Here is a 24,990-nt window from a genome sequence, read left to right on the forward strand (position 1 = left end):
TTGGCATACCATGCGCCCTCCTGCACTTAGAGCTCCTTCTGGTTCCCACTGCCCTGGGGATCAAGTTCAGAGCCTGGAATCCTTGGAGGACCGTCCCGCCTCTCCTGGCTCCCGCTTCTGACTGCCTTCACCTTGGGTTGGGCTCAGGGGTTACCCTCTGGTCATCTGATGACTTTTCCATGTGATGCCTTAAGCCAGGGGTCCAGGACTGTGATAACTGGTTCACCACTACATTCCTAAACCCAGTACACAATAGGCATGCAGTAAATATTTGGTTAAATGGATGGATAAACATCTGTCTCACAGGTGGGAAGGGATTCAGTGCATTGTAAATACTGCCACACTGGGTCTTTCCTGGTGGCTCAGTGGTAAAGAATGTGTCTGCCAACGTAGATCCCTGGTTTGGGGAGATTCCACCTGCCTCGGAGCAACTAAGCTCCTGAGTCACAACTATTAAGCCTGTGCTCTAGAGCTGGGGATCCACGACTCCTGAGCCCAAGGGCCACAACTACTGAAGCCCGCACACTCCACAGCGTGGCTCTGCAACAAGAGAAGCCATCGCAATGAGAAGCCTGTGCACGCGAGAGAGGAGTCCCTGCTGGCAGCAACTGGAGAAGAGCCTGTGCAGCAGGGAAGACCCAGCAGAGGCAAACAAACGAATAAAATTATACACGAAAACAGAGTGGCCACACTGGACAGGGGCAGAACCACTGCCCCTGGTGTAAACGCCGCAGAGAACCACCAGGATCCGTTCACATCCCTGCGGACAGGATGAAGGGCGGGTTCCCAAGCTGAAGGCAGGCTCTCGGGGGAGGGGGCTGGCTTTGTCTGCTCGGTGCACTCAGGTGGGAAGAACCCAGCCACTGGCACGAGGGGCCAGCTCCGTGCAGAGGGTGGCTGGACGGTTCTGGATGTGGGTGGTAAGGGCAGTCCAAGGAGCGGGGCAGGAGGGGGGTTAGAAGAGGAGAGGCTGGGGAAAGTGGCCAGCCAGAAATGCCGGAGGTGGGGCTGGCTGGCTGAAGGATTTAAAAGCCCTGCCCCGTCGGTGCTAAGTGCCTTAACTGCCCCCCCTCCCCCCGAGCCTAGCAGCAGACCTCTGTTCCATCTGTCTGCAACAGCCCAGTGCTGGGGGTGTAGTGGAGACCCAGGGGTCTTCTGTGTTTGGGCTGGTGACGGGCAGGGAGGGGCCCGGGGTGGGTGGGGGCTGGACAGCCAGGGCAGCAGGCAGCCCCCAGGGCCAGAATCTGAGGCAGAGGCTAGGAGGAGACAAACCATCCCAGCCCCCAAAGCAGGGGACAACCGGGAGGCCGAAGACCACATCCGGGCCCTAAACATGTTCTGCACAGTTCGCGGTGTGGGGGAGAAAAACAAAAAACCCAAACTGCCCACAGCCAGGGTTTCACAATGGAGACACTGACATAGAAGCCCTGATTTCTGGCTTCCTGGGAAATGTCAGATGACCGGGCCTCCCGGGCCTGAGGCCCCATGTGACCGCTCTGGCTGGGCTGCTGACCCTGCAGGCAGGCACGGGGTCTCTGGGTGCCCACCAGGCCCTCTACTCACTTATGGAGGCTTCCGTGCCAGGTAAGGGCTTGGGGACTGAGCAACTGTATGGTGCGGTGGGGCTGGGTTGCGCCTGTGTGTGCCTGGGACTTAGGGACGGGAACGCCCTCCGTTCAAGGGAATGGGAGACAGGGGTACCCATTCATGTACCCCTGTGGCTGTCAGAGTAACCTTGCTGCAAGAACTGTGCCAGGCCTGATGGCATCAACCATGTCCTCTCCTCCTTCAGGAGCCAAACTTCATCCCAGCCCCTCCCCCACCAGCAGGAGATCAGTACCCTGTACAGGACCCCGGTCACTAAGGGGGACCCACAGGGCTTTTCTTTCTGTTGGGGGAGGGGGCTCTGGGCTGGGGGGCCAGAACTGGGGTCCACTGGACCTGCCATCAAGTCAGGTGACCTCTCAGGTCTCGGTCTGCCCATCGGTAAGATGGATGGGGTTTAGGGATGTGGGAATGAGACCCCATAAAACCCTTCCCCTGCAAGGAGATCAACCCTGTCTATTCATTAGGACTGATGCTGAAGCTCCAATACCACCTGATGCGAAGAGCCGACTCATTGAAAAAGAACCTAAGGCTAGGAAGGATTGAGGGCAGGAGGAGAAGGGGATGACAGAGGATGAGATGGTTGGATGGCATCACCGGCTCAATGGACATGAGTTTGAGCCAGCTCCGTGAGGCGGTGAAGGGCAGGGAAGCCTGGCGTGCTGCCGTCCACAGAGCTGCAAAGAGTCGGACACAACTTAGTGACTGAGCAACAACAAAGCCCTTCAGGGGCCACGTGCTCCCTGCAGCTGTGGCAGGAGATGGTGACCCAGGTGTCTTTGATCCTTGAGGTATGGCTGATCTGGAGGTTTTGTCTTCATGGTCAAGGTGCTAGCACTGGCAAAGACCTTTAGGATGGGCTCAAGGCACTGGGACTTGGAGTCAGAAAGCCCTCCCAGGATCTTTGGGGGTGAGGCCTGGGGTTGCTCGGAAGTATCTCAGGGACTCTGCAAACCCCTGGGTATGGCTCAGTCATGTGCCCACTTCACAGATGGACAGCCTGACGCCTGGGAGCAGGACGGCAGGAAGTCCGTGCGGCTCTGGAACCCAGGCCTCCAGGCTTCTCGGCCACCAGGGTGAGGACAGGAGCGGGGAAGAGCCAGCCACCAGCTCTGTCGCCCTCTTGCTGGCGCTGACCTCAGCCGGCTGCACCCAGTCCACTCGGAGGGGCACTTCCGCCCCCTGGTGGCGAAGGCTGGTGCTCCCCACAGCAGGCTGGGAACATCCCTCCAGTTCGCTGGGGAATCCCACTGGCCAAGGGCTCTGCACCCTGGGGGCCTGGACACCCCGGAGGGGCCTCATCCAGGCACTGAGAGCCCTGAGGAGAGTGTCTGGCCCGTGTCTCCTTTCTCTGAGGTGGGCAAGCCCTCCCATGATGAGGGGAGGTGGGACGAGACCATTCACACAGTCGTGGGTGCACGCCAAAGGGTGGCTTTCCTGCTGGCTGTGACAGCCGCACTGCAGAGACCGGAGTCGGGGCTGAGCCCCCGTCACCCGTGGTGAGGCCAGCTTCAGTTGCGATTAGACTGGCCATCTCCGAAGGCTTTGCCATGCGACGGTTCTGGGTGACTGTCCCAAGGCTGGACAACCAGCCCTCAGGCTGGATGGGCATCGGGCCATCAGAAGCAGTATGTACTATAGTTCATGGGTGAGGGGAGGCGCCCCTGTGCCCAGCCTGGGGTGGGGGCACCACCACCAGAGGGGGGGTGGGTCCTGCCCTCAAGGTTGTTGATGTTCGGTCACTAAGTCGTGTCCGACTCTCTGCGGCCCCATGGACTGCAGCACGCCAGACTCCCCTGTCCTTCACTACGTCCTGGAGTTTGCTCAGATCCATGTCCATTGAGTCGGGGATGCGATCCGACCACCTCGCCCTGTGCCGCCCACTTCTCCTATCGCCTTCAGTCTTCAGACGTGGGGAGCTTTTCTCTCTGGCTTCATTGTTGTCGCTGTTCAGTCACTCAGTTGTGTCCAATTCTTTGCGACCCCGTGGACTGCAGCTCTCTAGGCTTTCCTGTAATTCACTGTCTCCCAGAATTTGCTCAAACTCATGTCCATCGAGTCAGTGATGCCATCCAACCATCTCATCTTCTGTCGCCCCCTTCTCCTCTTGCCCTCAATCTTTCCCAGCATCAGGGTCTTTTCCAATGAGTTGGCTCTTCACATCAGGTAGCCAAAGTATTGGAGCTTCAGCTTCAGTCCTTCCAATGAATATTCAGGGTTGATTTCCTTTAGGATGGAGTGATTTGATCTCCTTGCAGTCCAAGATGCTCCAGGGAAAGTGTCCCTTCTGGTGGTTTCAGAGTCAGTACTGGCTATTATTACCCCTGTTTCAGAGATGGGGACAGTGAAGGTGAGTGGAGGTGAGCTGCTTGCTTAAGTTGTCAGCTAAGAATTGTGGGGACAGGGATGCTGTACTGCTGGGAGGGACAAAGCCCACCTCCCCAGTGCTTTAATAAAAGACATTTATTGAGCACCTCCTACATGCCTGGCACTGCACTAGGTGTTGGGAACACAGCAGGGGGCAAAAAAACCAGGGTCTCTGCTGTCAGGAGGGGAGCTCACCATCCATCTGAGCTCTGCCACCTGACATCTCCTGACATGTTCACGGTCCCCTCAAGCCTTCTCTCTCCCAGCAGAGCTCCCGCCCCCACACCGCTGCCACCAGGACCCGCCTGGAGCCCCCTCCGCACACCAGTGGACTTTGTCCTCTGCCCTGAGAACCCTCCCCTCCTCCTTCTGCTCTGGATCCCAGGCCTGGGGTGGGGTGGGGGTGGGGTTCTGACCAGGAGACGTCCCCGTTCTTAGATCCCAAAACGGCACCCACTGGAGACTCTGCCAAGCCTCAGTTTCCCATCTTCAACGATCGGTTCTCAAGGTCTCTCCCGGGCGAGTGTTGTGCAATCCTTGTTGTTCAGTTGCTCAGTCGTGTCAAACTCTTTGCGACCCCATGGACTGCAGCACGTCAGGCTTCCCTGGCCTTCAGTATCTCCCGGAGTTTGCTCAAACTCCTGTCTGTCGTGTCAGTGATGCCATCCAACCATCTCATCCTCTGCCGCCCCCTTCTCCTTTTGCCCTCCATCTATCCCAGCATCAGGGCCTTTTCCAATGAGTGGGCTCTTCGCATCAGGTGGACAAAGCATTCGAGCTTTGGTTTTTTTGTGGAACCCTGATTCTGGTCTATAGTGATACAGTTAGGGGAGCAGAGCAGGAGAGATTCCAGGCTTCCCAGTCCTCCAAACTGGGTCTGCTCCCTGCTCAGTCACCTCCCCTGAAAGCCCCTATGCCCCCAAGTCTCTGGCTCCCAGGGTGAGCGTGAGGATTAAATGAGCCTTCAGAACTATAAGAAAGTCAGTTTCTGTTTTAAGCCATTCACTCTGTGGCAATTGGTGAAGGCAGCCCTGAGACACCAGGGCATCGCCTTCTCCAGACAGAGCCTGCACCCCGGGCCACCCAGACCCTGCCTTTGACCTCTGCACCCGGGAAACCTCACAGACAAATCTGGAAAGGTCGGGGCCCAACACCCAGCAAAGCAGAGACGCATTCGTCCCCTACTCCTGGATTCTCTAACAGGAGCACAGAGACTCCAGGAGACGGGAGGTGACAGGTAACTTCTGGCCAAGGCATCGTGGCCCCTGAATGCCAACAGAGTGGGGGGCCACTCTGCCTTTCCCGACCTGGATACATGCTGCTCCGAGCCGCATCCCCACGGTGCAGCCAGGTGGACCGGGGCCACGCCAGGCAGAGCTGGGTGGACTGGGCTTGACGTCCAGTTTTCTCTCCTTCCCAGGCACTTTCCTGGCCAGCAGCCTTTTCTTAGAAGAATCCTTGGAAAGAGCAAGGACTGCGCAGGCCACCAGAGCTCAGACTGACGATGGGAAGCCCAGGAGAGGAGCCTGTGATCGTGGACTGGAGCGGGGGTAGCTGGGGGCCCCGGAAAGGTCTCCTCACTTATTTCTTCCAGGAATGACTAGTTCCAGGGGCTTGAGGGTTGTGGAGGGAGCCTGCATCCTTGACTTTGTAAATAAAGCCCACAGAGCCAGTGAGGAGGCGATGACGGTGGGTAAGCTGGACTCTGCCGAATCTAAGGCCTCGCTCCCAGAGGAGGGGGCATCCCCCCCACCACCATCCTCCTGCTTCTGCAAGGATGTGGCTCCGTCCACCAGGTGACGCATTTAATGCAGGAGAAGCTGCTGCTGAGATTCGCTGGGAGGTGTGAAGGGGAGCCCCCTCCTCCAGCAACAGGGACCCCTTACTGAGGGCTGGCCCCAGCTGGCCTGGCCCACGGTCCCCACCTGGGGACCTGATTCCCTGCCAGCAGGGTGGCCTGATTCCCCCACTGCAGTGGACGTGGAGGCTCCAGGTCCTGACATCACCTGGCCGGTCACAGGCCAGGATGGAGGCTGGGGTCCCCGTCCCAGTCCTGGCTTCCTCCATGGTGGGCTGTGGACTGAACCCCGGCCCGCTCCTGGGGGAGGCTGGGACCCTCCCCACCCAAAGCCCAGGCAGGTAGCGCCCCTCCCGCACTGACCCCGGGCCCCCGCTGCCCCCCAGCCCCTGCTGGTTCAGCAAGCACAGGTCCAGGCCCTGCCCCTGGAACCAGCCCACCTCTGGGCCCCGAAGCCCCAAGGGCTCCAGACTTCACCACCTCCCCTTCCCCTGACCTGGCCTCCTGGCCTCTCAGTCTACAGGATTCCACCCCGCTGCTGGCTGATAGAGCCACTCTGCCACCCAGACGTGAGTTGCCCATCGGCTCCGAGGCTTCAGCGGAGGCCCCGGCCTGCGGGATGAGCTCCAAATTTCCAGCGAGGTGGCCAAGACTCCCGCAGACCACCGCTGCTGCTCCTTGGTCTCTGCTGCAACTCCTACAAAACCCCTCCAGACCCCCTCCTGGAGCCCCCCCCACCCCCACCCCCGCCAGGAGACAAAGCGACCACTGTTCCCCAGTCTTTCTGCCCGCTTCCCACCTCCGGGCCTCTACCCAGCTTCTGCCTGGCCCTGGATGCCCCATCCCTTCCCTGAAACTTGTCTCTTGTTCACTGATGATATTAATAGTAAAAGGAAGAGAGAGCCATGATTTGGGGCGTGGACTCTGGAGCCAGCTGGCCTGGGCTGGACGGTGGCTTTACCAGTTAACAGTTGACTGTCTTGGGCTGATCACCTCTCCTCTGTTTAACTGTGCCTCAGTTTCCTCATTCAGAAGATGAGAATCAGAACACCTCCCCCCCAGGGATCCCAAGACTGTAAATGCATTCAGCGATGTCAGAGGCTCCGGGTGGGCCTGGCACACAGTAGGTGCTCATCAACCTTAGCAATTATCACCAGCTGGCCTCTTGCTCTCCACACCCAGTGCTCCAGCATCCCCTAGATCCCGGGTCCCCAGGACCTTTCTCCCTTCAGCCCAACTTGGCCAACAATCCCCAGGCTGCCCTCCCTCTGTCCTTGTGAGGATCTCGGGGCTGGGCCTGCCTCCTCCATCAGATGCCCCCCGAGGCTGACGCTCCTCCAGGCAGAGGTGAAAAGAAATGCCCAGCGGACACAGACGAAGACTTCCCTCTCGACCTAGCTTTAATCAGTCTCCTTGGAGCTCTCTGCTGGATGAGGGCTGACCTTGAGCTCCACTGTGTCCTTGCAGAATCCACTTTGAGCAAGAATTCTGAGTCAGTTTAGTGAAAACCCCCACCCCTGCTGTCTGAGCTCCCCGTGCCTCACCACCCTGGCGGGCCTTCAGCTAGAATTCAGTGGAGCGGGTCAACAGGAGTCCCCCTTCCTGGATGTCTCCTCTTCCAGCTTTCCCATCCACTCACCCTCCCCCGCTCCTTGGCTACAAATCCCCACGTGTCCTTGTTCACGCTACCCGGTCCTCAGGTGCTCAGTCATGCCCAAGTCTCTGCGACCCCATGGACTGCAGCCCGCCAGGCTCCTCTGTCCATGGGATTTCCCAGGCAAGAATACTGGAGTGGGTTGCCATTTCCTCCTCCAGGGGATCTTCCCGACCCAGGGATCGAACCCGTGACTCCTGCTTGGCAGGTAGATTCTTGACCACTGAGCCACCTGGGAAGACTTGTTGGAGTGGGAGTCAGGTCCAGTCGCCGCCCCCACCTCTGCCAGACTCCATCTGAGATTCAGAAATGCAAAGAACTTTGAAAACTCAGATTTTTGTCAGGGCTTATTTAGCCACAAAACCTGATCTGACCAGAAGTGAGGCTATTTAGAGTCTCTGTCTACCTAACGTGGTGGAGATCTTGTGCAAAAACATTCCCCAGGATGCCTCCCGGATGCCTTCCACAGGGCAGCAACAGACTGCGTCATCATTCAAAAATAACAGGAATTCCGCCGTTACATCTGGCCCTCAGGGTGTTGGCCAGATAAGGGCTGGGGGATTTGCACAGACGCAAGATGAGTCAGAGCTGTCAGGTATGTGGCTGAGCCAGATTCCATCAGACTCCAAAGATGGTCTGCAACTTAGTAGGAGAACTAGAGACAGGTATATGCAGGCTCTGAAAGCCCCTGGGAAGAAGTAGTGATACATGGAGAGTATGGTTACTATTTTGCATTCACCACTTAAAAGTCAATTTAGAGAACTGCACAACCTGAAAACTCCTCCCTACACATCCCCTAGAAATGCTACATAAAAAATTATACACATCTAAACACAGAACTGAGCTTGTAAACAAGTGAGGATAATCACCACAGGCCAGAATGATAATAATATTAGTATTATCATTAAGATATTCCTTATCAGTATGTTTATATAATATCTAATATTAATTTACATAATTAATCTAATAATTATTATATAATTAAAACAATAGATAGCATCACTGACTCAATGGACGTGAGTTTGAGCAAACAGTGGGAGATAGTGAAGGACAGCGAAGCCTGGCATGCCGCAGTCCGTGGGGTCGCAAAGATTCCGACACAACTTAGCGACTGAACAACAACAATATTAATTTTACTGAAGGCCAGCATAATGCTTGCAATATACAATAATTCAATATGAAGTGATCTCAAGTATCTTAACAGAAACCTCATTTAACATGCAGCTAGGAGGCCAGAAGGGGGAGCCCTCACACCCTAGCACTCCCGGTCAATCGCAGACAAAAGAGTAAGAGACACAGCTTTGCATCTCCAACAGGAAGGTTACTACTCTATGACCCAGCTGGAGGAAGGAAGAATTTCTCCTTGCCTGGCAACAGCCCAGCCAATGAGAAACTGGGACAATTCAGCCAATGAAAAGCCACTACACTTGGAACTCCCCGTTTCCTCCAATGGAATCTTTTGTTTATAACAGCTCCTCCAAACTCCCCTTCTCTCTTATAAAAGAACGGTACCCTGACTTGCCTGTGGTTTGCCATAGGCTGCACATCCTGAGTTGCAATTCTTTGCCATTCCCGAATACACCTGTTTTTGCTTGCAAAACAACAGGTGTTCTACTGTTTTCTGTCAACACCCTCTAGCGCTTGCAGCAACGCCAGCTCCCTGCTATCCCCATTTCACAGGTGAAGAAACGGAATACATCCCATGCCAGTGGAGATGGGATTCAAGCCCAGGCAGTCCGGCTCCAGGGTCTGCTTTCTTGACTATTATACTCTGAGAGTTGTACTCTAGTTAGCATAACAGTTAGATCACAGGAAAAGACTGTCAACTAAAAACCCAGATGTTAAATGAAGGAGCGGCAGCCTTGTGGGGTAGGGAGGGGGTTGCTTCCCTGGTGGCTCAGACGGTAAAGAATCGGCCTGCAATGCAGGAGACCCCGACTGGATCCCTGGGTTGGGAAGATCCCCTGGAGAAGGGAATGGCAACCCACTCCAGTGCTCTTGCCTGGAGAATCCCATGGACAGAGGAGCCTGGCGGGCTCCAGTCCACGGGGTCACAAAGAGTCAGACATGACTAGCGACTAACACTTACACATGCTGAGACAGAGAGGTTAAAACCAGCAGTTGAGAGATATGACACCAACAAGCAGGATAACAGAAGATGCAACTGAGCCCTTCACAGAAAGCCAGAGGTCTCGAGGGCGGCACCCCTAATAAACGGGCGACTGGGAGAAAGATCTGCCTGGTGACAGAGAGGACAAGAAAACTTGTCTCTGACCACCTGAACCTGAGGTAGGAAAAAGCCTGCATGTCTCCTGAAAATCTGTAGTCAAGGGTCTGCCTTCAGACAGGGGTGGGCTAGGCAAGTGTAGAGAGCCTAAACTGATGAACACAGAAGTGGCTCCAGGCTGTGCTAGCCCTAGGCTTCCAGGCAGAGCAACGACAAAGCTGCTCTCCAGGGGCAGGTGCACAAGCCAGGCCCCCGGGGTTTCCACGGATAAGGCCTGGATGGAAATAAACTCACGATCCAAATTATACAACACACAGGGAAACAGGCCACCATGAGGCAAGGAAAGCAAACACGACAAATGTCGGGGTGAAATCCCTAGCACTTCAGCCAAGAGACTATTGGAAAGAGACCATAACATGAATTTAACATAATCAAAGACAAAAGAAAGCAGGGATAAGACAAGATGTTATAAAACCCGGGACTGTTGCTGAAGCTCCAAAACTCTGCCACCTGATGCGAAGAGCCGACTCACTGGAAAAGACCCTGATGCTGGGAAAGACTGAAGGCCAAAGGAGAAGGGGGCGGCAGAGGATGAGATGGTTAGATGGCATCACCGACTCAATGGACGTGAATTTGAGCAAACTCCAGGAGATAGTGGAGGACAAAGGAGCCTGGTGTGCTGGAGTCCATGGGGTCGCAAAGAATTAGACACAACTCAGCAGCTGAACAACAACAATAGCAGCAACCCACGTACTGGGCACCTCCCCAGGTGTAAAATGGGATGGAGACGCCCACGCCACCTCAGCGCTGACTTCCCTGCCCTGCCCTGCGTTCCGCAGTCTGTGTAAGAGTGCCCACCAACTCAAGGGCCTGGCGTGTCTAGGAGGGTATTAGATACCAAGGCCTACTCCTGTCTGGGTCACGCTGACAATATCTGGGTCTGTACAGAAGAGGCAACTTCACGGTAAATTTGAGCTTTCTGCTGCTCCATGCCTAACAAAAGCCCAGTTGCGAGAAATAATATTCTCGCATGAGCTTGGTCCAGAAGATGCATTCCCCTCTGTCACCCCAGATCAGAGCTTGTCAAGACAGGGTCCTGGAGCTTGACAAGGGTCCTGAAGCTTTCCAGGATCTGTGAAGCCCTGAAACTGTATCACTCCTGAATGTGAGTGTACCTTTTACTGGAAGGGTGTGGGGAGAGAGGCTTCACGGGCTTCTCTGAAAGGGCTGAGATCCCCTCTTAAGGCAAAGCCAAGGAGTGAGCATGGCCCATCGTATGGAGCATCTCCGTTACCCAAAGATTTGGAATGGAGGGAGGAAAACACTATTTTCTTTTTTGGACCAGGCTGTGTGGCATGTGGGAACTTAGTTCCCTGACCAGGGATTGAACCCGCACCCCTGCAGTGGAAGTGCGAGAGTCTTAGCCACTGGGCCACCAGGGGTGTCCTGAAAAAAAGGACAGGGAAGCCTGGCGTGCTGCAGTCCATGGAGTGACAAAGAATCAGACACGACTTAGCAACTGAACACCACCACCGCATGGCTCCATTACAGACTTGAGGTGAAATCCTCATGGCTTTTGAAGATAACACATGAAACTTCAGTCATCTCACGGTTATGGGCCTCACTGAGTCCTCCTTGCAGACCAGCTGAGGGGGCCCCTCTCCATCTCCCCTGCAGTTAGGAAAGCCTGAGTGTCCGGCTCCAGACACTCAGTCCTTGGACCCAGCCAGCCCACAGGAGCACTGAGACTCTGCTCACAACATCACACAGGGAGCCCTTTGCAAGAGTTTCTAGGCTTGTCCCTTCGGTTTCATTATCCAGAAAGGCTCTGTTTTCATCTTAAGGGCATTATAAAACTAGTAAGTGATCCTCTTTCCCTCTTTGCTTTGGTTGCCAGGAAGCTCACAGTAAAAAGTTCACAGTCCCTGCTCATGTAGGGACTTCCTTGGTGGTCCAGTGGTTAGGACTCAGTGCTTTCATTGAAGGAGGCCCAGATTTGACCCCTGGTCAGGAAACTAAGACCCTGCAAGCTGCTGGGCTTGGCAAAAAAAAAAAACAAACAAACATCAGTCCATACCTCACACGTGATCTCTTGGTATGTGTTTTGTTTTGTTTTTTAATGCAGGGACATCTTGATAGTGATGATAGCCATAACACAACCACGGGTATTACACTACCAACATTTTCTAATAGCCAGGCACGGGCCTGAAGGATGTACATGCACAGTCCCACTGTCCCGAGACACTCTCACACAGGCACTGCCGCTCCTGCCTCACGGACAGGGCTGACGAAGCTGCAGGAGGGGGCTGACGGTCCCTGTGACACACGGGGGGTGAGGTCAGGGCAGTGGGGCGTCACAGGGCGTCTTCCCTGTGGCCCGCACAGCGGGGTGGCAGCCGCCATCAGACTCTGCTTCCTGGGGAGGGACTGGGGGTAGGGGTGGAGGGGAGCAGGGACTCCCAGACGTGTCTGGAGGGAAGGTACACCTGTCCCAGGCCCCTGGGGTCCCTGAGCCTTCCGCCCTCCTTTACATTCCCCTCCCGCGTCTGCAGTTCCTATACGTTCCTATGGTCGATGAATTTAGTTTAAGTTTGGCAACTGACATAGCAGCTCAGAAAGGGCATTTAACAAAACCCACCTGGCTCTCCTTGCCTGCAAGAAAAGCCGGTCAATACTGTAAATACAGGAGGAAGTAAGAGAAGGGGCTTCCTGAGAAAGGATGCTGGGTGACCTGGCTCCAATGCTGCCTCCCAGGCCCTCTGCACACAGGAAGGAAGGCCCCAGGAAGCCAGGCCCAAAGGTCCCCGGAGTTTATGTGGCCCATCTGTCCATTTTACAGACAGAAAGACTGAGGCCTCGAGTAGGGGGTGGGGCATGCAGGGTCACTCACAGAACAGGGACATCCTGACGTGTGGCAAAAAGGCTCAAATACTGAGGTCCTACTGGGTCCTACTCCCTGCCTCCTGGGGCAGCCCACCCAGGTCAGAATTTCCACCCTCATTTTTCCAAGGAGGAAATTGCGGCCCCAGGGGAACGGACCTGGCAGCTGCTTGGCAGGCAAGTGGAAGTGCTGAGACTGAGCCCAGTTCTGACCTGGAGGCCACACACCTCACACTGTCAATCTGGGGGGACCCCCCACCCCTCCGTCAAGTCATTAGTAATCATGAGCACCAATGCTGGCCAGAGCCTGGCCCCAGAGGCTGCCACGTTCCCCCTTCCCTGGAGAGTCACAGGAGGCCAGTAACAGAGGAGGCAACAGGTGGAGGGTTCTGGGACCCCTGAGGACCCTGACGGCCTTGGGGAGCTCCAACGAACCGCCAGAGGCAGTGACATTTTAAACAGGCCTGGAGGGATGACCTCGCCCAGCAGGGCCAGGCTGGGGTGCAGAGCAGGTGGCCGGAATTGGGCTGACCACGGCGTCGATGAGAATGCCGGCTGAGCCATCGACAGGGGAAGGACCCTGTGCTCAGAGGGGCTCTGGGCTCTGGAGGGGACAGCACATGGCCCCACGGGCAGGGCAAAGGCAGGAGGTGGCCTTCTGGCGTGGGGGTCTGGGGGGGCGTGGCTGGTGCTCCGATGGGCAAGGTCTCTCTCCAGGCCAAGGCGGAGGGGCCTCACAGGGGAGGGAACGCAACATAGAGAGCGGAGGCCGGAGATGCAGCCTGGGGAGGCGGGAGCCAGAGCTCCAGGGGCTGGGAGGAGCGTGGGCACCGTGGTGCTGCCTCGGGATGCATGAGGGGGGTGGGAGGGGAAGGTTTCAGGAAGCGCCCCGGGTGAGTCTTGAGTTGCGGCCTGGGTATTCTATAGGGTGACCACCCTGCTCATGCCCCAAATCTGGACCATCCGATAAGGGCCTGAGCTCGGGATTCCTGCCCCAAGTTCCTACTCTGCTTTCGCCGGGGAGGGGGGCACTTAGAGTTGAGCTTGAGAAAAGTCCGTGTCCCCCCGAGACACAGGGGTGCCCTCCGGCCCCCGCTGTCCTGCTCATGGGACAGGCTGCACCCCCCCCATTATGCTCCCACCCCATTTCTGGGATCTGTAAGTAATGAATCTTGTTGACTTGGCTGCCTTGGTGAGAGTGTATTGAAACTGCAGCGTCAGGGGTCCCGGGCCTTCATAGGGTCGCCCAAGTGACCAGACCTAGGCAGGGGGGCACAGCCCGAGGGGGCCGGGCTGGAGCGGGCGCAGGGACACAGTGCCCTGGCATCTATGCCCCCTGGCAGCCTCCTGTGGGGTGCTGGGCGTGGGAGGGCGGTCCTGCCCAGCCCCCCGGCCTGACCCCCGAGCGGCTCCTCGCTCAGGTCTTGGCAGTTTCTGTTTTTGAGTCACGGAGGCCCGGGCTCGTTCTCTGAGGTTCCTTGTGCGGGTGGCAGAGCGGGTGGGGACCGAGGTGAGAAGTCTGTCTGGGAGGGAGACTGCCGCCTCCACCGCACGCCGCCTGGCGCCTCCTGCACTGGCTGGGCCCACGGGATTTCCCCAGCCTCGGAGGCAGGGGGCAGGAGGGGGCTCTGCTGGGCTCTGCCACAGAGATGAGACAACAGGGAAGCAGCCAGTCACAAGCTCCCAGCCCCTCCCAGGGAGGCTGTCAGCTCATGGGTTGGCCGAGGGCAGAGGAAGGGAGCCAAGAGCCTCCCTGCAGCCTCCCGAACAAATGAAAGAAGCAGTCAATGTCCTGGTGGAAGGTGCAGTCCTCAGAGGCCAGGTCCAGTGCATGTCCATATGCTTGCCCTTTACTCTTTGGGATAACTTTCCCTAAGCCTGGTCTGGTTGGCCAACTCCTATTCATCCCGCAAAACCCTGCTCAGAGTGACCTCCCCCACGAACGTCTTCTCCACAAGCCCCGCCCCGCCACACACAAGTGCGTTTCAAAGGCAGGACTGTCCAGGCCACCTGCTGCAGTGGCACATTCCCCAGAGGCTCGGAGAGCAAGATCCCTCACTATTTTTTTTTTGAGATCCCTCACTATTAAGGACATGCTCCTGTCTCCTTCCTTAGCTGGCTCCTGCAGTTCCAACCTGGCTAGCAGTTCAGTACTCTCCACATAGCAGGCCTGTCTGCATAACATTCCCGGGTTGAGGGGGGGTTTTGGCAGCTCTCTTCACTGAGGACATGGAGGCTGCGAGGGTTACACAACTTGTCAAAGGCCGTCTGCGCTTTCCTCCTTTCCGTCAGTAAGTACTTCTTGAGAATCTAACACACACATACCAGTCCCTGAGCTAAGCGTGCGATCTGAACCTGACCCTGGCCACATCTTGTACCCTGTGGCGGCCTCAGCGTCTACTTGACCTCGTAACTGCTCTGGGAGGAAGCTGGGCTGTGGGGGAGGGAGGGAAGTTATCCTCACTCTTCCAGCGGGGACTGAGGCCCACACTGGGCACGTGGCCAAGCCCCTGGAGGGGGCGGCAGCCTACACTGGCTCCTCTGCCTGCCTTGTTCACCCCACTGAAACCCACAGGGAGCAGGGGACCCTCACCCTCTCCTGACGGAAGCAATGGAAGGAAAAAGGTGGGCCCTGGCTGGGGCCTGGGCAGGCCTCTCTCGTCCCTTCTCCCGTCTGGCCCACCCACAGGTGCCGACAGCCTCTGCCAGAGCCTCCTGTATCAGCAAACACGCAGAGAGGAAACTCATCGGAGCTCAGCGACACCCTCACACCCACCCTGCCCGGCACCAAGGCCTGCAGCCGAAAGACCGAGGTGATGGCCGGTGACCCTGACCATCGGTACGGAGGCCTTTTCTCCATATTGGCTGGTTCTCCTCTGCACCTTCAGGTAGAGCAGAGGGCATCTACCTGCACGGGCCCGGCCCCCGCTGTGATTCAGTGGGCCCCCGTGTTCCCCGTGCCTCAGCTGGCTAGACCCAGAGCGTGCAGAGTCGGCTCCCTCTCTGACCCGCCTGCCTTGTTCCCGCCCCCCAAGGGCACACTGCCCACACTCCCTCCGGTCCACATCTGGGGTGGTCCGAGCTGACGTCCTTTTTGGCTGCTTGAAGCTCGTTCCAGTCAGTCTTGTGACATCAAACTCATGTCCCGTTTCTGAGGGTTCTCCTGAGAGCCCTGTCCCCAAGGTGCCTCCCGTGCTCACGTCTGTCCCCCTAATTTGCCACCCTGGGCGATGCTCCAACCACAGACAACAGAGATCGTGGACCCAGTGAATGTCAAGGGCTGGACTTAACAATCAGCTCTACAAAGGGCGCTCACTTGGTCCAAGATGTCATGTTCTAATCCCCACTCTACAAATGACAAATCGGAAGCCCAGAGCAAGGGCTGCAGGTGAGAGGCCAGCCGTTCCAAGGTGGGCTCTGGGGACAAACAGACCTGGATCTGAAACTTGGTCACTTACTGCACTTGGCCTCAGTTTCCCCATTCTGTAAAGTGGGGCCACAGCCGGGCCAGCCCCCTAGGGTCCCCGTAGAGGTAAGGGTCACACGGGCTCCTTAGCACACCGAGCCTCCCCTCTGGGGGGGCTGGCGGGTGGACCCCCAGGGGATGCAGCCAACTGTGACTCTAACAGGGGCACACACCCTCTCCTGCCCCCATCACTCAGGATCTGGTCTAGCCCCTCTCTGCATCTCTCACCATCCTCACCTCACCCTCGTCCAGGTCTCCAGCCAAACAGCCCTCCCAGCCCCAGTACACCTGCCTCCCTAGCAACTCCCCCTGCACCACCACCCCCGGCAAGGTCCCAGCTTCACAAGGCTCTTTAAGCTCCTGCTGGAAGATGCCCTTCTCCTCCAGGAAGCCCTTCTGACTGCCCTGCGTCCACCCCAGGGCGGGCCAAGAGCTTCCTCTGGGCTTCTCTTTGTGACAGGTCCATACACCCTGGGTCTGAGTCCCGGCAGCCTCTGCCATCAGACTGCGTCAGGTCAGTCTGATGACGAAGGACTAATTCTCCATCAGACCGAGTGTCCCAGCAGCAGGGGCTCTGTCGCCCCGCAGGGCTCATCACAAGGTTCTCAACACACTTGTAAAGTCCCTGGAAGAACCTGAGAAAACTAGAAAAAACACGGAATAGTTGGAAGAGGAAACAAACCACCAGAGAAAGTTACTGCCCTCATCTTGGCGCATTTCCTTCCAGTCTTTATTTATTTATTTTTTTGCCGGGCTGTGTTGGATACCACCGCGAGCACCCCATAAACGCAAGCCTGCCTGCTTCTCTTCCATGAATAAAGGCTGGGCTTGCAGAATGGACCTGAGGCCTGACGGAGGGACTGAGTCTCTCGGGGTCATGCAGCTCCAGCAGGAGGGGCCCAGCCCTCTTGACCCCCAGGGCTCTGCACACCCTGCCCCACGAGTCTTGGTCCTGAAGTCCTTATTATCTGCTCTCTAGCGGAACATCCATCATCTGTGAAGACCAGGAAAACAGGGGTCCCCCACAGAAACACAGCGAGTTCACACGTAGAGCATACCTTACAGGTTTCCTACTGTCTCTTACAACGCATTCCTAAAACCCCTGCCGTGATGTCTGTCACTCACTCCCTCGTTTTTCAGACACTCCTGGGCTATGCCAGCCATAAGCTGAGCCCTGGGACCCAGAGATGAATCAAGCAGAATTCTGCCCTTGGAGCCCCAGGCTGGCAGGAAGGAGACTCGGGAACAGGTCCAGTGCTGGATCAAAGACAGGAGCAAAGATTCCAGGGCACCGGGGCAGGGGAAGGGTGTCTACCCACTCTGCCTGGAGTGGACACAGGGCAGTCAGAAGGGCTTCCTGGAGGAGGAGGGCATCTTCCAGCAGGAGCTTAAAGAGCCAAGAAGAATCCCCGGTGAAGAAGGGAGGAAAAGAATTCCAGAAAGAAGAAGGGCGGGAGGACAGTCTAGAGGAGGGAAAGGTGGACAGCAAGTAAGAATATGAGGTGGCCTCCAGGCAGTGACCCTGGAGGAGTGACCCCAGGATATGACCCCAGCCACCCACAGGGCTCCCTCCCACAGCTGCGGGCAGTGAGTGTGGCTCCAGGGGCCAGTATTCTTTAGAACCGGGCTTGGAAGAATCTTCCACCTTCAACCATTAGATGTGCAAGGCCCCGGGGCACAGGCTATGGGCTATTTCCTGGGAGAACCAGCTGCAAGGCCTGACGGGATCTCTCTGGAAACCAGACCCATCCCAAAGACCAATGGATGCCGTCAGGCCGACGCGAAGATGTGATGGAGCACAAGGACACGGGTGCGATCCTCACTTGAGAAAGCAGGGCTACCCCCACCCCCTTCACAAATGGGAGACGGAGGCTCAGAGAGGCGGAGCGACCCGCCAGAGGTCACACAGCATGTAAGCAAGCAGTACAAGGGCCCAGGCCTAGAATCCAACTCTCCCTGGCTCCAAGGGGGAGTGGGGGACCAGTGTACCCCGCTGGTCCCCAGGCCTGGCCACTGCACCCAGAATGTATTTTATGAATGAGCGAACAGAAGAATCCAAAAGCCCTGTCCTGCCCACAGCAAGGAGCCATCTGCTACTGTTTTTTGTTGGTGCTGTTACTCTGCAGATGGAAAGCACAAACCCGAAGTCACGGCCGGTGTCACCTCGGGGCGGGCGGGACACCCAGGCCCTGCCGCGGCGCCTCGGGGGAGAGACCGAACAGCCAAGGGCCGCATCTGCGCTCGGCCACTGACCGCGGGAGACCTGCCCTGTGCCTCGGGGTCTCTCACTCAGTGGGGGTGCCGGGGACCTACCTTGCCAGGTGCAGTGGGGACTGAGGAGCTGGGGCCCGTAGGGGTGGGTGCAGGGGGACCCCGTCCGGCTGGCCTCTGCCCGTGACCCTGGCCGCCGAATGAGCTCTGAAACTCTCAGCCCTAACCTCGCTGGATGCCCGGGGCCCTGTGGGCAGCCGAATGGCTTACGTATTATGAGGCCTGCGTGTGGCCAAAGGGCAGAGGGGCTGAGGAGGGCGCGGGCAGGCGGCTCACCGGGCTCCCTCGTGACTCAGCGGAACTCGACGAGGCGGCAGGCCCGGGGTGAGCCGCCCCCAGCGGTACCCTGTGCAGGGAAGCCCGGCCGCCGGCATCTCTGATAAATATTTTATCAGTGCTCACAGAGCAGGCCCCAGGAAGGTTCCTGCAGCTTCGGATCCTGCAGAGCACCCGTTCCTGCCCGGACAGAAGGACGTGGCTGGGTGGGGGGTGCAGGTGGGGTCAGGAGCCCAGAAGGCTAGCTCATTCCTGCCCTGGTGTCCCGTCAGGCCAGCTCAGCTCAGCTTAGCAGATGCCCCCGAGCCTCACTCACACTCTGCCCCCCACTGTGCTGGGCTCCGCCCTGCCCTGGAGAGCTCCGAGGCCCCTCTGCACCACCCCCAGAACACCAGCACTCTGCCCCTTGGCCTGGTCAGACGGCCGGTGCTGCCGGCCGAGTGCCGCTGCCACCTCCTCCAGGAAGTACTCCTGGCTCTCTTCTTCCCCCAGTGTGGCCTTGGGCAGGGCCATCGCCCTCTCTGAGCCATTTCTAAAATGGGGCCGATGATCGCCACTCATGGGGGACCAGGTGAGACTGTAAGTGAAACGTCTCCCAGCTCTTGGCCCACATGGAGACTCATTCTTTTTGAAGGGGCCTGAATGTCAGGAATGAAATCAGCAGATACGAAGGAGTATGTCTAGGAGTGGGAGGCAGGAAAGTACGGAGCCCGGCTCCTGCTTGCAGGGCTCCACAATTTAACTGGGGAGATAGGGCCTAAATAATAATAATAATAATAACAGCAACTGGAATAACAGCTATCATATTTCAAGACCCTGCCACTGCCAGGCAACTGACATCACAGCCCTTCATTTACGCCTCCCAGAGGCCCTGTGACGTGAGGTTCTCACCCCTGTTTCATAGCAGAGCAGGAACCTGAGACTCAGAGGGGCAGGACTCTGCCCAAGCTCACACAGCTTGGCAGGGCCGACCTGCCGTCCTGCTGGACCTCTGGGGTGTGACCTCGGGGTCCACATCTGCTTTTCACATCACTGTCCACATGGAGACGCCACCGAAAGGGGGACGGTCCAAGTCAGACGACGAATATCCACAGGATATATCATGCAGCCAGTAAATCGCCACTCTTTAGAACTAATGGACTTTTGAAGGAATGGGGAGGGGGGAAACACTTGTAGGATTACAGTTAGTGAAGAAGAACAGGATCGGGGCTACGTGTGGTGTGATGACATCATGGGAAAATAGTTCTACGTCAAGACGCGTTTATTTAAACCAGACTGGAAATGATATACAAAATGATGATGCTCAGGGGACAGAGTTTATGTGTAAAACTGGGGCCTATTTTCCAGACTTTGTACAACACGGCTATGTGGGTTTTATAACTTAAATTTTCCTTAGAAACAGGGCTGGTCCACTGCAAGGATTTATTGGGCACCTGTGTCCGCCCCGTGCTGAAAGTTTGCTCCTCACTCAGCCTCAGATCGGGTCTGTGGGACGGACGAGATGGACACCATCGTGAGGGAAGAAGGACCTGGAAACACCCTCTCCACCTCTCCACAGTTGGGTCCGCCAGCAAACCCAGCACGGCCAAAGTCAAGCTCAGGTTCTTCTCCCGTGTGGAGTCTCCTGTAGCAGGGACCATCACCACCACCTACTGAAGTCCTGCACTGACAATCAACAGGAGCTCATGAGGTAGTGAGCTCCCCATCACTGGGGACAACCAAGCAAGGAGCTTCATGTCTCTCCACCAAGGAGTGGCCTCAATAGCTGGTTTTCAGTCCATCTTAATCAGACCTAAAGCCTCACCACCTGTGTGAACTTGGACAAGATCCTGACCTCTCTGGTTTGCTGTCCTCATCTGATACAATGACCTCATGAAGTCTCAGAGGGTTAAATGAGGGCAAATACAGAAAATGCTTTCCAGATACCTGTCAAGGGCTATGTTGACTATTATTATTTCATGGTTTTACCTATTCACTGGGGGAAGCTAAGTAGTGCAGATATAAAAATTCCCATTCTACAGGTTTGAAAACTGAGGCAAAGAGAATAAGCCATTGCAGACTCAAATGGGTGTAAGTGGCTCTAGGAAGATTGATTTTGCTGGAGAGACTGCTTTGGCAACACAAAGAAGGCCTTTAACCAGTCTAGCCAAAGGCACAGAAAGCAAAACTTCAAGAACCTTCTAGAAATTAGCAGGAGCCCTGCTGGGGTTGGTGAACCCATAGTGGCAGCTCCTGACGGTGAGGCGTCTTGGTGATGTTCCCTCACCTTAAGGCATGTAGCATCGTGGAAAGCGGCAAGCATACCTCAAGCCAGAGACCCAGGGGTTTGAGCCCCAGCCCTGCCTCTTGCTGCCAGGGTCTCCGGGCAGCTCTTGGCCTCTGTGAGCCTTAGTCTGCCCATCTGTTAACTGGGCATGGCCAGGACTGCCTTCTGAGTTGGCTGGGATGGTGGCTGGGATGGTGCCTGGGGAAGACTCCGCACAGGGCCTGGCACACAGGTAAGTGTTCAGGGAATGGTCAACCCCTGCTTCCTTCTGGAGGCGAGTCCACGCTTTGGAGTCAGAATCCCGGAGGGCAAAACCTGTCGCTGCAACAAACCACATAGATTTTCTTGATAACCCTTTCAGAAGGGACTTGGCCCCAGCCCCTCCCCACTTGCCTCTGGGTTTGGTCGGCAGTAACGCAATAGCAAACGTGTCCTCGGTCCCCTCTGCTCTCCCCAGAGGGTAGAGATGGGGGCCGGCATCACTTGAGGGCTTCCCCACGCCGGGTACTGAGGGGCCCTGCACATGTCTCATGTGACCCCAGAAGTGGGTTCCAATGCCAACATTCACACTGATACTGATAGGAAGCCCAGGGCCAAGGCCGGGCCAGCCTGGCTACAAGCCACCGTCACTGCAGGACCGTGTCACTGTCCACTCGACCACCCTGGGACAGGGCACCCTGTCTTTCTGGGGCCCTCTCCTGAAGCCACGTTGTCCTCACGGGCACCCCACTTCACAGATGAAGAAACTGAGGCACACAGAGACGTCACACAGCTGGTGAGAAGAGAGGATGAGATTTGAACCCAAGCAGCCTGTCTCCAGAATCCAGGCCTTCACCTGAGCTGAGTGTTCCAATCCACGCTACGCAGATGAGAGCACTGAAGCTCAGAGAGGTTAGGCAACTTTCCCGCAGCCACACAGCTATAAACTGTGCCGGGTGGACCTGGCTCTCGGGTCTCCAGCCTTTGCAGCCCTCCGCCGGCCCCTGCTGGCTCCTCCTCCAGGCCACCCAGGACCTGGGCTCTGGGGTCAGAGCCAAGTCTTATGGGCAGTGCCCCCCAGGCTGCTCCCCTGAGACATTAGGATTCCTGAGTCACCAGAACTCTGCTCACACCGAATTCAAAGCCCCCGCCCCCCCCCCCCAGGTGCTACCCCCACTGAAGTTTGACTTTGAGACAAAAGAGGGATGTGGTTAAAAAAAAAAAAGGTTATACTGTCACCAGGAAGTCACCTCCTTGTCCCACTAACCCAGGTCTTTATCACAGCCCACAGCCCTAATTCACATCTCCTGACTCTAACCCTGGCTCTTCTCAGTATCCGTATCCCTGAGGGCCACCCTGGGCCTTGGGGTGAGTCCTGTCGTAGGGTGTCCTGACCCCGATTTTCACCCGGAGGACCACTGACAGCCCGTCTGACCCAACAGATCCCCAGCCAGCTCGCGTCTGTGGCCTCCCCCTTTCTGGGTAGGTTTCTCTGCCTCCCTGGGGACCCTCGCTACCCAACAGGCCTGGAGAAGGCTCTGGGGAATGAATGAATGAATGAATGACTTTTCCTGTCTCTCTCTGAGCATCTCGAGAGCTCCACTCCCCTCACAGAAGTCCCGAAGATGATTTTGTTCACGTCCACGAATGCCCACCACTGGGGGCAGCAGGCAAAGGCTCAGGGCTTTCTCCTTCCTCCCCCGCCCTGGCCTGTCCTGGGTTTCCGCTCTCCTGACTCTGCCAGGGGTCGCCCTGCAGACAAACGTGCTGTCTCCCAGTGCCTGCCTTGAGCAAGAGAGCTGGCACGGGCACCCAGCTGGATGCCATCAAGTGCTGCCTGGTGCCGTCCGGGCAAGTCCGTGTGGCCATCCTCAGGCCCTTTAAGCCACCCATTAGAAACCAAAACCCCATTAGCTAGCAAACATTTCTGCACAGACCACTTTTCTTGCTGCTGAGAAATTACGTCCATGTGACTGTTCCCATCACCAGACAGGGAGGACAGCTGAGACACAAGGAGTCCCAGCCACTGGCACGACGGGCGCCCAGCCCCCCACAACCCCCCATCCGAGGTGGACTTCTGCCGTGCCAGGGCGTGGTGCCTCTTTGGACCCCGACCACCCCCCAGGAGTTGGTAATGCTGTGGTTCCCAGTTTCCAGATAAGGAACCTGAAGCCCAGAGAAGCCGAGTGACTTGCCCAGGGCCACACAGCCAGCCAGCGGGGGTCCTGGGACGCTGACCCAGGCCTGCTTGGGTTTATCGCACCCCCTCACCTCCGTTTAAACAATGCCTCAGAACCCCAGCCCATTCAGCAGTAAAGTCGCTGAGGAGGCCTGAACCTCCTCTGATCGATCGGACTTGGGCTCAAAGAGGGCAAGTGGCTTGCCCAGGGACACAGCAAGGCCATGCCCTTAGGATGGGCTCCCCTTGGGTCTGCCCCACCGCCTGCCAGCCAGAGGGAGCCACGTGACCTTGTCTGATCACCCAGTGCCACCACCCAGCATCGCTCACACCTGAAGGTGCATCAGAAGGGCGGAGGGGAACTGTAAAATGCAGATGCCTGGTGCCCCATCAGAGGTCAGGACAGGAGCCCAGGAGTCAGCATTGTATCAGGCACTGTAGTTAAAGGGGACAGTCTAGAGGTGCCAGCCTCTCCTCCCAGAGCTCCAGGAAAAGTCTTGGGTTGGGCCTTGCAGCAGGTCTAAGAGGTCACAGGGCGCTCCCCTCCCCCTCCAGATGCAGTCCAGGGACTGGCCTCTGGGATCCCGGGGTGCAGCCCTGCTCTCGCCACGAGCATACCTAATCACCGGGACACGATGGCCATCCCACGGGGTCCTCATGGCAGCTGCCTGCAGCTCTGACTGCCGCCCCGAGCCACGGAGGGGGAAATGGAGGTCGCCCTCAGGAAGTGGCCTGGCTGAGCAGGGCTGGACCACACCCTAGGACCTGGGGACCAGGGACCCTCCCCCGCCCCAGCAAGTTCTCCCCTACCTCGGCTCCATTGGAAAAAAAAGAATCTTAGAAAGCTGTCAGGCGCTGCTCATGCCAACCGGGTCCAGGGAATGATCTGATTTTGCCCGAGGGCAAAGGGTCCAGAGTCAGATCTGACTGTGATCGGGCAGGTCTGCCTCAAGTGCCACCTCTCAAGGGATGGGAGGGGGCTCCCCAGGTGGTGGGCACAAGGTTCTACATGCTCCGCTGTGGGGGGGTGGGTGGCCTCTGCCCTCAGACGTGCCTGCTGCCCCCAGCCCACCCCCACAGCTCTGCAGGCCAGCTCCCTGCAGGAAGGTGGCGGCAGGCCCCGGCCACAGGCCAGAGGGGTGGGGCCCCACGCTGAGCCAGGACAGGGCTCAGAAACGAGGTGTCTCCCTCCCTCGACCATCTTTGTTTGCTCTGTTAAGGGGGGGGGGGGGCAGTGGAAAGAGAGGGGAGAGCTGCGAGGGGGAGGGGACAGTGACGGGGTGGGGGGGGGAGGGCGATCAGGAAAGAGACAGCTGGACAAGCGGCTGGACGGACACGCAGAGACCCACCCACAGAGACAGAGAGAAACTCAGAGACAGAGAAGCCGGGCGGAGTGGGGCGAGGTGGAGAGGGGGCGCGTCCAGAGAGAGAGAAGATGAGCTCGGAGGTCCCGGGAGACCGGGGTGGGAGAGGCTGGACCCCCAACCAAGGGGACAGCCCGACCCCCACCCCACCCCATGTCCCCGCACCCGACGCGACACGCGCGCGCGCGCGCGCACACGCCACCCCGGCGGCGACGCCTGCCCCCCCAGCCCTCTGAGGGGCGCGCGCGCCTCCCTCGACCCCCTCCCGCGGCGGGGGCCTCCCGGACCCATCGCCGCCGCTCACCTTGGTCCCCGCGCCGCCTCCGCCGCCGCTGCCGCCGCGCAGAGCCGGAGCCCGGGGCCGGGGGAGGGGGCCGCGGTGGCCCCGCCCCGCTCCGCCCCCCGGGCCCGCGCAGGGCGCCCGACGCGGCCGCGGCCACCGGGCCGCCGGGGCCGCCGGAGGCCGGCGGGAGGTGGCCGCCTGGGCCGCGGGCACGCCCACCCACTGCGGTGGCCTGGGGGCCGGGACCCGCCGGAGCTGGGAGCCGCGAGCCGGGGGTGCCCTCCCCGGATCCCCCCATCCGGGTGCACTGCGCAGGCTGTGGGCGGCGCCCGCCGGGGAAGGGGGCGTCCCCGGCCACCCGGGCGGCCCCATCGG

At 57.9% G+C, this 24,990-nt stretch overlaps 1 protein-coding gene across 2 annotated transcripts in view; it reads right to left on the minus strand.

The window, feature by feature from the left end:
• PRR5 (proline rich 5) overlaps nt 1–24,690 on the minus strand; it is a 50,890-nt gene extending 26,200 nt beyond the window's left edge. Inside the window, exon 1 of one of the 2 annotated variants that reach the window (XM_043881575.1) lies at nt 24,637–24,690. The gene's annotated coding sequence lies outside the window, so the exon portion shown is untranslated. Of the gene's footprint in view, nt 1–18,310; nt 18,451–24,636 lie in introns of those variants that run through there. The other variant, XM_043881580.1, reaches the window with a different exon arrangement.
• Nucleotides 24,691–24,990: the final 300 nt, after the last annotated feature.

Source organism: Cervus elaphus, chromosome 22 (assembly GCF_910594005.1).
Source record: "Cervus elaphus chromosome 22, mCerEla1.1, whole genome shotgun sequence".
In the NCBI taxonomy this organism is placed as follows: Eukaryota; Metazoa; Chordata; class Mammalia; order Artiodactyla; family Cervidae; genus Cervus; species Cervus elaphus.